Genomic DNA, 19,255 nt, shown 5'->3' with positions numbered 1-19,255 from the left:
CTATCAGATTGGCTCTGAATTCCGATGCAGTCAAAGGAATCAAGTATCAGATAAAACAGAGGATTGGCTACATTGGAAATTTCATATTGATTGAGCAGAAGGAAGTTGAAATTGTTAGGGTAGGTAGGTATAGGTAAATGCAAATAAGCTCAAGGTCAACTGAGCATTTTTCAGTAGATGTAGCTTTCTTTCTCCTACAGTCATGCTTGTCAAGCAAATTTCTGTTTGTCATTAATAGATAAGGCACTGGACCTGCGAGTTCTTAGTGTACCACAAGGGCACACTATCCCAAGTGGAGCCACTGTTATCACTGAAAATTCCCTTGCCAAAATTTTTTAGCCTAGCTTAAAGACAGGGTGTTTTCGCAGTGCATGAATCCTTTAGCAGTTTCGCAGCGCAACCTGTTTTAGTGATTTCGTAGCGTGCTACGAAATGGGGGATTTGTTCGAATCCATAGTAGCTGTCATGCAAAATAGTTCTGGGGCGGATACATTTTACAGGTGGCATGTTCTCAAGAAGTCATCATCAATGCTTGTCATTAAGTTTGGTCAGTGTGAGTTTCTTAGAAAGGGTGCAATAATTGGTTAATTGATGGATGCATGACCAATGCCTATCATACAGCCATTTGGGCAGCAATCTTTGTTCAATAGATATGTGGACAGCTATTACAATGATGCTAATGGATCTGTTGGTTCTTCATATCATACAAAGACACTTAAACTCATCCCAGCATGCAGAGGCATAATTTTGTACCTATGGAACCATCATGGACAAAGAATATTAACCTCAATGTACTTATTTTCTGTGTTTTGGTTTATAATGATGCGCATACATGAACCAGTTGCTTCTGCTTGTTTCAGTCCAGGAAATGATGATATTTTGTATGCAGCATATGCAAACACAGTTACTTGCTTGGATGTGCGCATGGCACCTTCCAGTGGACAAGTGCAAAAGTACACATTCAATACAGAGGACATAAATTAGATTACTATGAACTTTAAGTCATCTTTTCTTGCGGCTGCAGATGACAGTGGAGAAGTAAAGATTATTGACATTCGTCAACATTGCCTTTACAAAACACTCAGATCCGTACACACAAATATTTGCAGCTCTGTGCAGTTTCATCCTTGGCGGCCATGGGAAGTTATATCTGGGGGATTAGATTCAAAAATTGTAGCATGGGACTTTTCAAGAGGAATTCAACAAATGGTTATAGATGCTGCAGTTCTCACCACAGAAAATGCAGAAAATGCCTCGAGTACAAATCAAATTTGTAATCCTCCTTTTGTTCATGCTTTGGCGGTTCCAGAGGAAAATATGGATGGAAAAAAAAAACCAGGTTGTTGCTGCAGCAAGAGGTGATGGCACCATTGAAATTATTGATCTCAGATTTGAGTCATACGTGACAAGAGCAAAAAGTAAGCAGTCATCACGTGCTAGAAAAGGATTTCAGTCCAAATCATCAAAAAATACAAATGTAAATGAGAACATTGCAAGTGGGGAAATTACAAAGGGAATGAACGTATTCAGAGCCTAGCAGATAAGAATGCCAGAGCCAATGGCAGCATGCGAAATTAAAGGAGATATCTCAACTCTCTCTTTTCAAAAAAGACTTGAAGTCAAAATTGTTGGGCCGGTGGAGATTTCTTTCCGCGGTGGGTGAAACCGATTATTGGCAGGTGGCAAATTCATGGAATAGCATTTATGTCTTGGGCGCAAGTGTTTGATGAAGTGCCAGAGAGAGATTTAGTTCATTGTCTTCGTGGCTTAGCTCCGCAAGAGTTCTTTTTCCACGCAGACGGGTGGCAGAGAAGGTTTTGTCAATAGCATTAACAATGAGTGATGCATTATCATGATCTTGAAACCTGTCAAGAAGAAGAAGATCATGAGAGATATCAAAATATTGCAGAACCTTTATGGAGATCCAAATATTGTGAAGCTGCTTGATATAGTTCGGGACCAGCAATTTAAAACTCTTAGCGTGATTTTTGAATATGTAAACAACACAGATTTCAAAGTCCTTTGTCCGACATTATCGGATTATGATATTCGATACTATATTTATGAGCTTTTAAAGGCTTTGGATTACTGTCTCTCACAGGGAATCATGCATCGTGATGTTAAGTCACACAATGTCATGATAGACCATGAGCAGAGGAAACTGCGTCTCATAGATTGGGGCCTTGCAGAATTTTATCGTCCTCGCAAGGAGTATAATGTTCGGGTTGCATCAAGGGTTTCACAGTCAACAAGATATGTGTGCAGGGTCTCATGAAAGGATCCCATTGTTGTACAAGAAAGTCCAGTTAATGATGTATCAATGCCGAGAGACGTTTCAAGACGGGTTTTACCTTTTGTAGGGGCATTCACTGTCCAGTGTGCAAGGTGCTTCAAGTGGAGGTTAATTCCAACCAAGGAGCAATACGAAGCTATATGACAATACATTCTGGAAGATCCTTGGGTGTGTGAAAATGCTTATCCTTGGCGTCCAGATGCATCATGTGATGATCCAGCTGATATTTCTCAAGATAAGAGCAGACTTTGGGCAATTGACAAGCCAAATATTTCTCAGTTTCCCCATGGATGGGAAAGATTGCTTGTCATTAGAGGTGAAGGTGCATCCAAGTTTGCTGATGTGTACTATGCTACTCCATCAGGGAAGAAATTACGTTCAAATGGCAGAGGTTGAAAGGTTTCTGATAGAAAATCCAGAATATTTAGAGGCAAGAATAAATCTTTCACAGTTCTCCTATCAAATTCCTAAGCCACTTCATGAAGGCTATGTGAGAAAGCGCTCAGCTAGTGCTAAATCTGGGGCTGATGTGGGTCCAACGAAGAAAATGAAAAGCATTAGCCTTATAATTACATGTGCGTAAGTACTCTGGCCTCTTTTCAGCTAGAAAATTTGATTCATGTATTTGTTGCCCTTGAAAGCATTTGATGCTTTTGTAATCTGTGAACATGGACGCCACGGGAGATTGGCATATGCATACAAAAGAAATATGGCAACAGCAGCTATTCAATGTTGTGAGGAGTTTAGAGGAAGACTGTGTTTTTTAAATCACACAGCAGTTTCGTAGCGCGCTACGAAACTGCTGTAGGTGATGTTTTCAATGCAGAATAAACAGTTTGACCGGGAAAGTTAGAAGAGGAACACCTGTACATCAATACAGCCTACAGCTCATCTGGAGACATGGTTTTTGGTAGCAGCGTTCCATACTTTGAGTTATTAAAGAGTTGGGAACATGCTGCTACATTTTCAGAGGATGGTAGGAGACAGGGACCTTAAAAATAGGTGTTTTGATCCTGTTAATAAATGATCCATCAACGCTTACAGATATCCAAAGTCAGCGTTCTTGCATCTGTAGCTCAATCATCTTGAGCCTAACCAACAAAAGACAGCTGTCAAAGATCAAGAAAGGAATCAGGCATACGAGGAGATGAAGTTAGAGTTTTAGTGTGATTAGGACTCTTTATAATTACAGCTCAATACTTTATGTATTTAATGAGTTTGTTTAAAAATAGATAAGGGTAGTTAATGATAGGTCATCGAGCTCCCCTCATGCTAGAGGAGGAGACTCAAAGTAGTTTAGTTTGTTTTCCTATATATAATGAAAACTCTGATGTAATAAAGGTTGGAGATTTATGAAAAAACAGAGTTTTTATATTGGCTAATGTAAAAGACTTTTGACGGTAATAGAAAGATTACTTTTTCTTCCCAAGATTCATCTTGTGTTCAAAGGCTCAGAATATATATGGTTTTGTCTTTATCCTTTCTGTTTTACATCTCAATAGACATGCAATCACTCTGAATTCACCTAGTGCTCAGACTTCCTGTGTATGTTTATGAGTTGAGGTTCTTTTTGAGAAATGTTCTGAGTGTTTAAACATTATATGCCTTGGCTTCCATGATTGAGTAGTTAATAGTTTACTGCAGAGGTGTTTGACTCCATGAGCCCAATGGAAGAGGTGTTATTCTGTTGTTCCAACCGGCTTATTTTCATGTACTGTTTGAAGAGTTAGCCATCTTTTCTTGTTATTAATCCATATCAAAAATCTGTGAGAGAGCCCTCTCTGACTAAGGAGGCTAAGCCTTAGTCTAAAGCCTGGTTTGAAATAGTTGCATGAGATCTTGCTAAGTAGCAGCCCTTAGTACACGATTTTTTGATAACACAAAGGTAAGCGAAGGATGTGACACATTCATGCACACTAAATCATTTTACTCAATACAATAAGTTTACTGAGTCTCGACCCTCTGCTCAGTTACAACAATAAAAGACTCTATTCAATCTGTAAATCCTTGCTCCCTTTTTCTCGATTTAAACCTATCTAACCAATCTATCCTTCTTCACGCTAACCTATCCAACCCTGATTTATGCCAAAAGATCACATTTTATACAAGAATGGATTCATGAACCAATTTTGGTTCAGAACCAAAAATCTCTCACTCTCTCCTAAAAATTCTCCTCAAACCCACTCTTTTTTAAACCAACGCTAAATCAAGTTTTTAAAATTCCTCATATCCTATTCAGGCCAAATAAATCTAATTGTTTGGCCTGATCTCCACACAGGGAGGATCAATCAGCCACATATACCCTTTTTCTCATATTTGATAATAAATAAACACTCTCACACATTTAAATAGATAAAATTAACTAAAATCTTGTCTTCCAACCCCTTGTTAGTCACAACATGTGATCATGCTATCACATCGCTGACTAGGCATGAATGCTCCTGCAACAATGTAACTTGAAATTCAACTCTCTATACCCTAACCTTGTCATGAACATGCACTGGGAAATGATAAGTATCAAATTTCTCTAATACCATTGTCAGGATTTTCTAAGGAATGAGACTAAATATTGACAAAATAAAATGTCATAAGTGCATAAAAGAAATAATTTAGAGACAAAATAATATGAAAAGAGCTTATTTTTTATGTTAGATGATAAATATGTTGTAAGAGTACATCATGAGAAACTTCTGTTAGAAAATTATATATTACAGAGCAATGGAACACATAAAATATTGCATAAATATAAACACAGAAACCGCATAAAACAAGAGAGACACAGATATACGTGGTTCACCCAATTTGGGCTACGTCCATGGAGAAACAACTAGTCCTTCCTTTTATATTATCCAGCAAACTGAAGAGATACAACCTACAACAGATCCGTTGTAATTCCCTCTTCTCTCTCGCTCAATCTCCTCTCTCTTCTCGCTCAGAATACAGATCTACATAGATGCAATACAATTCCCTCATATATAGTGAGGGGTTGCCTTCTAGGGCAAAAAAACCTAAATTAAACATAACTTCTACTGCCAGATCTTCACCTAATGAATGACCTAGATTGACTACAAAATTACAACATTTTACAAGGAGATTTTACATCTATTTTTAGCTTCGGGGGCACTGCCCTCAATCCCCCCGCCAAGGGGGGGCTCCCAAAGGTCGCAGCCACCCCCCCTGGACCCCCCATGCAGCGTATATTTTACGGGCGATGTTGCCACCACATTACGAATTGGGGTCCAATGTGGCGATACCTCTAAATAAAGAAGATAATCAGGCTCCACGCCCAACAACTTCATGGATTTTACAATGGTGAAGGACTGTATTTATATCATTTACAATGTCTTTTCACCTAGGGTCATGCATTTTTGTTATATGTCAAATACCATGGGTTACAAAAATCCATCGGTCAATACTATAAGTTGTTATGGTAAAAACTAACGAATGTTCATATGTGATAAAAGCTAATTGTGCAATTATAATTTTATTTATTTTCTTTCACTTTTCAAACACCATGGGTGGATACCATGGTTTAGCCAAACCATGGGCTTGTAAACCACCAACAATAGAAAACATTTATTGACCATGTTGATTCACTAACATCCACGTAGATCAAGCTTGATTTGGAACTAGAAAAGGAAAGGTGGCGTTGAGGGATAGTAGAACAGGTCTCATCTTTTTGGATTCTTTTGCCACCTCCCATATTTTTTTTGTTTAAGAAGAGGCTAGAAAACTTGATAAAAATTAATTATAAAGTCATCTATCCTTGGAGCTTTATTTTTCAACATGTCAAATATCACTCCTCCCACTTCTTCCATATTTATAGGTCTCGTGGGAGCTTCATTTTGCTCTAAGCCCACTAGAGAGGGGATGTGACATGTAATAAAAAATATGGCCTCATTGTGATCCCTTTGTGGTTTTGATAGGAGTGTTTTGAAATATCTGGCCAGTTTCCCTCAACATCATTGTGCTCAAGGAGTTTGGCACCATTTTTATCCTTTAGCAAGAAGATCATATTTATACTATGATGGTTGATCATAAATTTGCAGAATTTTTTTTTTTTTTTTCTCCTTTTATAATCCATCCTTTCTTGTAGTTGTCTTTGGGATTGAAATATATTGCCGAACTCCATTTGATTCCTTTTTTTAATACAATATTTTATATACTTCAATTTCTACTAGAATGATATCATAGCCAAGCTCACACTTAGTGTGGCGGAGGTCCACCAATATTTTACCTTGTCAATGAATGAAGGATCATGAAGCTAGAAGCTCTTGAAGTATAATAGTGCATTCTTTGGACATACCTTTATGTCTAAATTTACGCAAATGGCTAGTGGTTCGAGTCCTTGTAAGGGAGGATGAATGCCTCAAGGAATAGATCTTTCTCCTGCAAGTACTCCAATACCATGAAATGTTTTAAGCAAGAGGCCACTTAATGGGAACCTCAACAACAATTATTTCAAGTAAAGGCCCCATTGGTTGTTTCTAGATTCACCGACTTCATAGTGTGTATTGTGTCCTTGAAGCAGTCTGCATCAAGATCTAGGCACCTAACTCCTCAATTCTCATCCAAATATTTTATTTGGTTATAGTCCCCTCCAACTATCCAAGAAATCCTAAGTAGAAAGGAATTTATACTACTTATCACATGAATGAATCCTTTTATTTTGATAAAAACATGTAGACCATAGATGTTGGAAATTTAACACTCCTCTGTTGATCCAATAGGTTTGAATCTGCATGTCATAATTCTGGGAGTTTCCCAAAAATCCAAAAGGATAACTTCTTGGGGGTTCCAAATAATGGCTAACCCACTAACTTGTCCATTTACATTTATGACCATGCTTTGAGTCCTTTCCCAACACTTGAAGATAAGGCTTGATATTTTTCCAATTAACCATTTGGTCTCTTGGACCATACTTATATTTGGTTGATCTTGACTATTTATGTGTCCAAGGAGCCTCTATTTTCTTTTGCGATTGAGGCCTTGCATATTATAGGATATTAGCTTCATTGAGATGAAGTATTATAAGAGGAATGCCTCTATCATTAGGGATATTCTACCAAAAAATTTGACAATCTCTCTCAGTACATGAAGGAGCTACTCGTTATTTCTATGTCCTCTTCATTTTTCTTCTTTAGCTAGTTTCGTTTGTTATATTGGGTTATGCAACTTAATGCCAAAATTGGAAGGGGAGGGAGTGTTACCTAAGTAATCAAGGGTTATGTAATATTGACTTGAGAATCAGGATCTAATTCTCCATAATGCCTTTAGCGTCCTTTCCTTTCCATTTTGCAACAATTTGTTGAATACCTCCGGAGCCTAATTCCATTTCATCTTATATGCTTTGCAAATCTTTTTGTGAAACCTCTATCATTACTGCTTCAGTTTCCTTGGCCAAATCTATATTTGGTTGCTCCAATTTTATTGATGGTAGTTGAGTATTTGTGAGGTCTCCCTTATGCTTCTCGATTCTTGCTGCCGAGGGATCATTTGGATATTCACTGGATTCTTCCACCATTTCCTTGGTCCTTGGATATGTTAGGGTTTCAAAACTATTTTGGGTAGGAATTATCGTATGTGAGTCTTTTGAAGACTAGGTTTTCAAATGTTTGTCCCTGATGTTTGGTTGATTAAATCCTTCTTTGCCTTCAAGTGGATCTTACTTCTAGGGTAGATATAATTGCACCAAAGGGAAATCTCTAAAGGGGTATCTATAGTCATGGCATCTCCTGTAATGAAAAGGCATGTGTTCATAATACAGTGGTTGCTTCCAAAGTTCATCTTAATAATATATATCAATGGAAGTTGGAAGATGTTGGGATATATCCATATAAACACAATTCTAGCACATGATGTGTATCTCCTTCTTTTGGTAACATCCAAGGCCTTAACATAATGACCCATCACATTACCAATTCCTTTGAGAGTTTCTTCTTCCCATAACTCATTAGGGAGGGAGAAGAGATGGATCCAAATAGGCGCAACAATAAAAATTTCCTTATCGAGCCTAAATCGTTCCATTAAGAAGGGGAGATAATATCCAACAGAGTTGAAGAAATACAAACCTCCATCAATTTTTTTGGTGCAATCTTCTAGATTAGTAAAAATAAGTGTGAATAAGCCCTTGGCTCCCAGCTCCAAAATAATTTGGTTCTTAAGATTCCATTTATTTTAGATGAAGGTTTTTTTAATTGGCCAAAACGCTAAATCATTTCCTATGAGAGAGCATGATCTTGCATGAATTGGATATATGGTCTTATATTATTAGACTTGATCTCAAATTCGGGGTCCTTTATGGAAAAACATCGACCAAATCTTCATGATGGTCAGGGCACACCTACCATCGGTTATGAGGAGGATCTACGGTTTTGTGGGCCTTCCCTAGATTGAGCTCCTGGTTGAAGGTCATTAATGGTAGTGTCGGGTTGGTTTTAAATCCTTAAATCCCCCGTCGTTACATTACATTACATTAGGAGGAGATGGGCCCTCCGCCTACACGTCACATGGGTGATTAGAATCCTATCAAAATGATAAAATTTTTACTTTTAAATATTATTAAAATAATAATAAAAATATATATTAATTTTTTTTATATTCTTTTAATTTTATTCTTTTAATACTCTCTATATGTATTATTATAATGAAATATAACATGATTTGAAGCGTTGATATAACCATGAATAATGTAAAATTTCCAATAGCATTGTTATTGTTTGCTCTCTCCGTGATGCAATCCAAGAATGGTTACTTTTATCCATACCGTTTCGATTGTTATATATATATATATATTCTCATATATATATATATATATATATATATATTCTCGATTATATAGTTTTTCTTTTAGTTTTAAGAAAGTTGCGAGATTTATTTAAAATGTATATGGTTATTTATTATATTTGAATTTTTGAATATATATATTTATATATAATATTTTTTTATTGTTGAAAACTATTTATATAATAAGTGGAATATTTTTTTTTATAGTAAAATGGAAAGTATAAAATATTTATTAGAAAAAGTTGCATATTATAATAAGGATTATATATATATATAGAAAGTGATATTTAGTAAGTATTTATTTTTTGAATTTTATTATAAGGGGTTAAATGTGTTTTTGGAATTGAATATGAGTGTAATGGAAAATAAACTATGCTTCCAACTGCTCAAGTTATTAAAATGAGTTATATTTTTGCGAACTTTGTAGTCAAATTTATAGGTAGATGCATGTTTTTTGTCCCACAAATAAGAAGATCTCATACAAATTTGAGATAGATCTCTTATCCCACAAATAAAGAAGTTTTCTACATCAATTAAGTACTTAACTCCATAGTAACTTTAAAATTTTATTGCAGTTATTATTCCTTATAAAAAAATTAATTATTATTTAAAATACTAACCTGGTTAGAAGCATTATTATAATGATGAATAAGGTAGATATTTCAAAAGTTCTCTTTTCAATGGTTTAATTATTGTTTTTTTACTTACATAATTTAATGATTGTTTTTTTACGGGTATATCTTTTTCCTTATTTTATTATTTATTTTTTGATAATGTGGTATTAAAGCCATTTGTTTTGCTTTGGGGAGAAACAAGAAATTCCTTATGAGGTGAAGATATACATTAGGTGTTTTTTTGGTTATTTGAAGAGAATAAGGCAAAAGGCAAAAGGCAAAGGACAGAATAAGGTGAGGAACCCCTTTACCATTGTCGAAGATGGTTTCATGCACAACATGAAATCATCAAAGATATTATTTCTAACAAAAGGATGATCTCGTTGAGAGTAGCAACTATTGGAAGGATTCGGGAAGTAGCGAAGTCGAGTTTAGAACACTCGAGGAGAGATATTTTAAGGGGAGTTAATGGGTTCGTATCATTGTGGTTTTATACCTTATATGCTATGTTCGTTTTTTTTAAAGGGTAGTTTATGAGGTTTTAAAGTGAGATTAAATTATAAAAATGAGGTTAAATTAAATATCTTTTATTATATAAAAAAAAAAAAAAATCGATCCCTTTTATAAGACATGAGGAAAAGCTATATCATGAATTTTAAAAAATTTCTCCACTCAATGTATTTTTTTTGTAAGTTTAATGGTCAATCTCATTATGAAACCATTGTTCAATGGTCAATCATTGTTTAATGGTCAATCTCATTATGTAACTATATTTTTGAGTAATTTTAATGGTCAATGTATTTTTGGTAAGTTTAATGGTCAATTTTATTATAAAATCATTTTTTTTGGATAATTTTAATGGTGAGTCTCATTATAGAGTTGTAAATATTAGTTTTTATTTTGGCAATATTCATTTTATATCTTGTATTCATAATATTGGAAAATTAATTTTAGCCAGCTATAACACAAGATTGGAATAATAATTTTATGATTCTTTGTAATATTTCAACTTTTTTTATTAATAATTTTATTATTAATTTTGTTATCTTAAATTATATCATAGCCAAACATGTTTTAATCACATAGTAGTTATTGCTCATAAAATAAATAACAAGAAACCTAGCATGATCAACTTTAACAATTAATACATTTATATTTTGAAATATCCAATTATGTTTTTAAACTTCATTCAGTGTTAATCTAATGGAGAAAGTGTTGTTTTTAATTTTCAAACATCATTTGGGGATTTTGATTAAGTATACGAGAAGGATGGGGTGAACAATTAATACATTTATATTTTGAAATATCCAATTATGTTTTTAAACTTCATTCAGTGTTAATCTAATGGAGAAAGTGTTGTTTTTAATTTTCAAACATCATTTGGGGATTTTGATTAAGTATACGAGAAGGATGGGGTGAAAATAATGTAGTAGAAGTGTTGATATATGAATAGTGGAATATGAATATATATGAGTAATGTGAATTAGGATTGGAAAATGAATATATAAGGATAAAAATAAGAAAATTATTAATTTTTTAATAATTTCATATCAATTTTTATAAATAATATATTTAATAATAATGAATGATGTAGGGTAGTTTAATTTTTGTTATTCAAGTTAGAAATTATCCAAGGAAAAAAAAATGATTAAAACATTATAACTTGTATTGGTCAATGGTAAATTAATAATGGTGAATAGGTAAATCAAATTTTATAGTCTTTTTTTCACATGAATTAATAAATTGAGATATGAAGTGGATAAATTAAGGACTCGCATAAATTTTGGTGGATAGTAACCACTAGAAAGTCTACAAATTTATAGTTTTACTCCTACATAAGTGTCGAGGAAAATAGTAATGATGGTGGGAAGTAACTAATGATAAATATGTTATTTACTATCAAGTTAAGAATTGAAGTGTTTTCCTACAAAGATTAAGAACGAACAATAAATACACATATATCTAAAAATTATGTAGGAATATTGCAACCGTATCCATTAATTATGGAATAAAATATGTGATGCAAATGTACCTAATAAATTCTTAAATTGCCCCCTTCTAGGAATTGGTTACTTAAACCGTGATCAAAATCCCTATTAAAATACGTAGCGGGAGGCTTTTGTTGGAAACAATGTTAATATTGAGAGGGGGGTGAATTAGTATTAAGGCTAATTTTAACTTCTTTATGCCAAATTGATTTTCTTATTTATTCGTCCATATATCCTACGAGAATATATAATGTGGCAACAACATAAACTCAACACACAAGCAAACAAACCATAAGCATCATACACATAGACACAAGGTTTTTCTCGTGGAAACCTTTTCAGGAAAAAACCACAAAGCTTGTTGTTTTTATTGATGTAAATTAAGGACACCCACTCTATTACATCAATCTATTTTTGTGAGCACCCACTCACAAGAGGCACCAACTCCCTTTGATTGTTTGCTAGCACCGACTAGCAGGAAGCATTGTTGGACACCTAATCCTCTAAGGGTTGGTTTGGAAGCTTAACAACCAAAGGGAGTCCAAGTGACCACTTGGAATATGAAACCAAGGGTCACTCCTATGTATTATAAATATGTATCATTGTGAATAAGAAAAGTAATCTAATGTTTATCTTTCATATTGCTTCAGCCATGTATGTGTTTAACATGGTATCAAAGCGGGTGATATCCTGCCTTGCTCATATTTGAGCCACTTGTTTTATGGCCTTTCTGTGCAGGTCAGTTCTGCCATCAATTCTGCATTTCATAAATGTTTTCTCAGCTAAATTCTAGCTACAATCTATGCTCACATTTGCACATAGTAACGCTCTTCCTTCAATGTTAATCCTTCTTGAATTGCATTTATTTACCTCTCAATTTTTTTTCCTACTCGAATAGTATGTCGGTGGTCATTTCTTTGCTAGTTTGTCAAGCCTTTTCAGGCCTTTTCTTGGTGACCTCCAAAACGATTTCTAGTTGTTCTCTAAGCAAATATTTTCTCTAGTGAATGTATGACTATTTAGAACCCTAATGCTCTTGTCGTGCTCAGTCAAGCAATAAAAAAAGGGCAACCAAAATGCATGCACCTGAGGGAGGCTATAAGCAATGAGGTCAATCATACTATTCCAACTTGGCTCAGCGTTTTTGCAGTCAGTCAATTCTCTGCTATGCTAATGCTCTTTGTAACCTCACATTTTTTGTGACACAACAACTCTTTACCAGAGTCTTGGCCTTCTCGGACTACTATTGACTATTCCCCTCACTAGTGCAACTTCAATATCATTAGCCCTTGGTTCGATCCTCCCCTCCTACTCCCTATGGCAGCGCTCGAACACACCTCCATGTTACACAGTCCAACACTTCTCACAGTTTATGTTTTCATTGCGGCTCCAGCAAGACTCTTTCGACCACATTGGGGTTCGCTAAGACCACAAAATTGAAGCAATGAGAAGTGCCCTCCATCATCCACCATTCTAGAGACTCGAACTCGCCACCTGAGAATGCCATTCTTAGGCACTAGTATATATAGGAAAGGAAGCCATCTGAGGAATGGATGATCGACCATGCCATTGTAGAAGTTGTGAACAAGCTTTCTGATAGTCAGGAAAGAAAGGTCAAGGTACTTGTTGGTGCTTTTGAGACAGATTGCTGATGAAGACATCATTGGGATGAGGCACTCATACGATATCTCAAACTGGAAGGGATTCAGAAACGCTGCAGGATTGTCCAGCACTGTAACATTTGTAATATTGACGGCGCTCATATTTATCCAATCCCTTGAACAACCTCAGCTCAGCTCACCAAACAAATTGTAGACCCAACAACGACTTGGGCTATGAGACCAACGACGATAGCAAAGATTGTTGTGGTCTGCTTCATCTTTGTGTGCAGGCTTTGTGTCAGAGCCCAGTTGGTCGATGTGAAAGAGAAGAGGTTCATCCATAGCTAGAGGTTTGCATGAACCAGGGTTGGTCGTAGTACGGCTAGACATATTCTGCTTGCAAACTGTGCATTTCGAGTTTGATGTTGGACAAGGCTCGAAATTTTTAAAGTTACAAAATCATAGCAGCATAACTGGATCAAGGGCTGACGTTCCCTTTTCTTGCCTAGTCTGGAGTTCGAAACAGATATCATACACCATGTCTGTAGTATATGAATCATCATCCTTTACCAAATTAGGACCCCAAAGCCAATTTAGCGCCTTCTTTGTGAGTTTCATTATTATTTCTCGCTAGAGTATTTGTCTGGTCAGAGTCGATCCAGTGACTCATGGTTTTTAGCACACTTTGAAGGACAATAGAACCATGGAGGTTTTGAATCCATGATTTGAAGTAATTACAACATGTTTGAAAGCATGAAACTCCATTAGTATCTTATGTGGGAATTGCAACAAAAAAAATAACAGTGACAGAGTTTGAAGGGGTCCCCAGTCTGTGATGATCGACTATGCTTGATGCTACATAGTTTCATGTACAACACACGCGTACAAGACCAGTGATCCCCATGATATTTGCACATAATTCACTGTGTCCAAATCAAGTGACGATTGAAGATGAATTTCTGAAAGGTCAGAATTCATTTGTGCATTGTTTTTTCTGGGATAAACATTGAATGGAGCTATCTCTTCATCATCTGTGCATTCACTAGCCATGGTTATGTTTGACATGAGAGCGCAACGGAGAGGAGATTGATCATGCCTTGTTGGAAAAATTAAGGGACTTTTTGTGGAGTTTGGAATAAATTTCCAGAAGAATCACTTTTAAATTCATCAAAATTTTAGAAATGTTGTATAATATTATCCGATGAAGGCGTTTCAAGATGTTTTCCATGCCAAAGGAGTTTCAGTGAAAGTGTTGGAGGAGGACTATCAGAGATGGCCTGATAGTACGACCAAATTTCAGGGGGCGAGACTCCATTAAACACCAAAAATTATTGAAGTGAATTTAGTGATAAAAGATGATTTCATTTGTGAATCTTGAATGAAAAGATGTTTTGTAAGTAGGCTCTAGCAATGTCAACAAATTTCATTTGCAAAGAAAGTCAAAGATTGACTCTTCTTTTGCACAGTGTGAGTAGTTTGAGAAGTAAGTGCATTGAAGCAGCGAGTCATTTGCTGCATTGAAATTGGTACTGTGTTGTCTGCTACAGTGACTTGGTGATATTGGTATCCTGCTACTCATCTAATAGCTGCAGCTATTTATCATTTTATAGGTCAATTTGTAGTTAAAGATAACATCATATCTCTAATTATATTGGTTTGAAATGGATCAAATGGATGATGTATTGAAACTAATGAATAATTTAATACATTCCATTGTTGATGAGATGGTTAAGATCAACAAAACCTCTCTTTCCAATATTAAAATTTGTCTCCAAAATGCAAAGGAGAATATTGAGTTTTTGTAGCTTTAGACAAAGCTACAACAAGAAGAGATACAACATCATAAGCATCATTCTATTTAGAACATTGAGATAGACTCCCATCAGCAACAAGTCAATATTTTTGACGTTATTTAGATTTAGTACCCAATGAAGCATCATAGTTACATGTAGATGCAAAAATTTAGCCTGCACTTCCCAAGTCGGTCATCAAACCTTGGGAAGAACTTGTCCATAACAAGCATAGAACTAGTCTTGGATATGATAAGGATGTGCCCTTTCATATTCTAGACTATTCCAAGCCCATCTAATTTCATAGTGCATGATTTCTTCATGATAATTCACCTTCACCTGTTCTAGATTCTGCTCCTTCACATTCGCAGTCAAAAGTTGTTAAATGCCAACATTGTGACTGAGTTGGCCATGTGAAAGATCATTGTTTTGATCTTCATCCATGTAAGAATTGTCATAAAACTAGTCATTCTTCAAATAGGTGCTTCAGAAACAAACCTCCTGCAAGAAAAAGATTCATCTTGGATGGATCACTTCTTGGCAATGGGCTTCAACAACCAAGAAGATATTTCTCTCATACAACAGGATTTGTTCACGAATATTTAAAAGTCTTGCAATTGAATTTTCTCCATCATCTCACCTTGTATCTGATAGGGAGGTAAATGATGGTCATCTACAAGCTTCAAAGCCACATCAAGCGAGCCTGAGCCACAATTCGTCATACCAGATTCATAGTTGAAGCCAAAGACAAAGATGACCCTGAGCATGCCTTCAGTTGGTGATTAGCCTTAAACCATATATGCGGGGTTGAGACATCTCTTCAAAGAATTGGGGACACTTCCTCTAGTAGAAGACTTCATCTTCTTGCCAGTTTTGGAAGAGTTCCAGGAATTGCATTAAGCATTCTAGAGTTGGTGGTCATCCTTAAACCATCACAGGTTGAGACCTCCCTTTTCAGGTTAAGACTCTCCCTTTTATGTGGGGTGAGACCTCCCTTTCATGGTTGAAGGTTTCCCTCTCCAAAAAATCAGGAGCACTTCCTCTAGAAGAAGACCTCAACTTCTTGCCAGACCTAGAAGAGTTCTGGGAACTTCACTAAGCATTCTAGTGTTGGTGGTCATCCTTAAACCACCTCCCTTGATACCAACATTTTAGAGAGCACATTCAACCTAGTGTTGCCATGCATTTTTGCACATTTTGTATTACAAATCTCTTCTTGGACTCATACATAACCCTTCAGATTAAGGGGGGAATGTTGGACATGTAATCCTCTAAGGTTTGGTGTGGAAGCTGAACAGCCAAAGGGATTCCAAGGGACCACTTGGAATCTGAAACCAAAGGTCACTCCTATGTATTATAAATATGTATCATTGTGAATAAGAAAAGTAATATAATGTTTATCTGTCATATTTCTTCAGCCATGTATGTGTTTAACAAGCACCAACTCCCTCTTGTTGTATACACCTGTCCAACTTACCAAAAGCACCAAGTGACGCACCGACCTCATAGATTTGTTGCAAGCACCAACTCGTAGCTCCTTGGATTTTTGCAAGCCCCAACTTATAGGAGGTGCCAAACCCCAAGCCTTCTTAAGCACCCACTAGATAATGGAAGCACCAACTTCCTGTATGCAAGCACCAACCCACATTAAAATAAGAACTAGATGTTCTTTGTAGTTTGGCAGCCACTCTACCTAATAACAACTTTGATTTCTACTCACTTTGCTGCACTTTATAGCACTTTGCAACACTGTGATTTGCTTTAACAACATTCACTCATCTCCACTATTGGCTTGAAGGGGCTTGGACCTAGGTTTAGAGTTAGTTGTGCTAACCAACAAACCCTACACTACTGGCCCTTTTGGAAACAACCTGCTTAGTGCAGGTTGGAGTCTGACCCAAGGTAGTATTGGAGGATGCTCGAACCAGGTTTCTGCATCCAGAAGGCTATGTGATGTGGGGTTAAGGCGTTTCCTCAGTTTTAGGCCTAATATGACCTTCACAGACCCTTATCCTTGAAATCCCCAAACTTAAAACAACTTTCAATTAAATAGAGTTATGAACTTCACCTAAGAGTCTAGTCATGCATAAAATAATAGATAACAGTAGATCCAAATCTTCACAGAGTAATTAAGACCATAATACAGATAAATGGCATTCAAATGAGTGTAAATATAGAAAACACATAAATATACAATTTAGACACAGATTTGCTTCAAATACTCTTTTATTATTCCAGATCTTCAATACATATACATTCAGACCCTGCGCACACAGTTGTAGGGGCCCGCGCACTCAGCTACAGACTTACCAAGGTCTCCGTGCAGACAACTGCAGGAGCCTTCCCCTTTTCCGAAATACAAAAAGATCTTACACTTATAGACTCAAAACATATCAAATCTAACTCCAAATTTATCTAATTGAATTGCTAAGGCATCCATTTATATACGCTTTCCTATTACAATACCATGGTCTACAAACCATGGGAAAAGCTCAAAACAATTCAAAAACTAATGGGCTTTGACCTTCCTAAAGCCCCCTGACTCCTAGTAACTTGCGCGTTGTGCGCTTCTCTCCTTAAATTGTGGAGACTTTTACAATATCTTAACAAAATTGGACCTAGGGGACCCCATTCCAGTAGGCCCCCAACACAAAGATGTGACTCGTCCCTGAGTCACTCCAATGTTACGCTCTGTATTTTTTCTTTCATGTTGCTAAACAAAGACTTAAATGGGTGAAGCGCCTCTGTGCATTGTACTATTTCCTGTCAAACTTCTTTGACCATATTTTTGTAGTCGATACTTCTGCTGCTAAGCTGATTGTCCACTGCATTTGATGCATACTATTGAGTGTTCCTTCCACAGTCTGTGAGAGCTGCTCTACTTCTTCTTCCCAAGGCTACATCTGTGCAGTGATAATCTGCATCTTCTTCTACAGTCCTCGATTTGTGCTTGCAGATATGTCCCTTCTTTTAACCGGGCATACTAGGATTAGCATTGTAACCATCTTTTTATTTAGAATATCCAAGATCTTTTGACAGTCATCGTCCTAGCAAAACGTAGCATCCTTCTTCAATAGCTTCTCCATGGGCATAGTGATCTACATGTACGCCTTAATAAACTTCCTGTAGTACCTAGTATGATCCAAAGTTGCTCATAGCTGTTTTACATTCCTATTGGGCTCCAAATTGATAATTACATCAATCTTAGTAGGGTCTACCATTAATCCCTTCTTAAAGACAACACGGCCTAAAATTATTCCATAAGGTACACAAAAATGCATTTCTTCAAGTTCAAGGAGATCTGATACTTTCTACATGTATCCAACATCAGACTCAGACTAGAGACATGCTTCTTGACTATCCCAAACACTGTCCAATCATCGAAGTATACTTCCAAAAATTTATCAATGAATTCCTTGAACGCTATGACTACCACCCTTGAAAAGATCGCAGGAACATTTTTTAATCTGAAGGCATGACTGTATATTGGAACAACCCCCATTCTGTAGCAAAGATAGTCTTACTTCTATCTTCCGGCGCAATCTTAATTTGGTGATATCCCGAAAATCCATCTATGAATTAGTAAGCTTCATGTCCACCAACATTTTCTAGAACATCTATAAATGGCGTATGGAATGGATCATGTACACATGCATCCTTTAACTTCCACAGATACATGCAGATCATGATATCACCCTTCGTTTTCTTCACCTAGACCACCATAGGACTGACCCATTCTGATTCTTCTACGGGCTCAATTATTCCTGCTGCTAGCATCTTATCAAGTTCTTCTCTTACCTTTTCCTTGTATTTTGGATTCAACCAATATGGGAACTGCTTAACCAACTTTGCATCTGGTTTTAGATTGATCTTCATCATACCCAAATCTCCTACCATCCCTTTCAAGTCAAAGGACTTAGTTGGAAATAAATCATGATATTAATGTAATAATTCAACAACCTTATCCACTGTCTCTTCATCCCCATAATCGCCATTGTTCGTGAATTTCGGTTTTGCTTCTGAGCCAATATTTACCTATTTTATGCACACCAATTGTGAGATATCAGGGATATCCACATTAGGTCGAACAATTCCACATCGTCCCTTTGACTCATGGATATTAATATGTCGCGGATCCTCATCACCTTCCTCCGTAGTAACATTGTAACATTCCAAAGCATGT

The 19,255-nt window shown here is 36.2% G+C and overlaps 2 pseudogenes; both read left to right on the top strand.

Annotated features, from left to right (window-relative positions):
• The first annotated feature begins 822 nt into the window (after positions 1-822).
• Positions 823-1,537, top strand: LOC149146804 (uncharacterized; annotated as a pseudogene).
• A 315-nt stretch (positions 1,538-1,852) lies between these two features.
• Positions 1,853-2,275, top strand: LOC149146803 (casein kinase II subunit alpha pseudogene; annotated as a pseudogene).
• The last annotated feature ends 16,980 nt before the right edge of the window (positions 2,276-19,255 follow it).

This window comes from Pinus tabuliformis, chromosome X, assembly GCF_031772625.1.
Source record: "Pinus tabuliformis cultivar Carrire ecotype Pingquan chromosome X, CPIR1, whole genome shotgun sequence".
Lineage (NCBI taxonomy): Eukaryota > Viridiplantae > Streptophyta > Pinopsida > Pinales > Pinaceae > Pinus > Pinus tabuliformis.
This window is presented reverse-complemented; position numbering and strand designations above follow the sequence as displayed.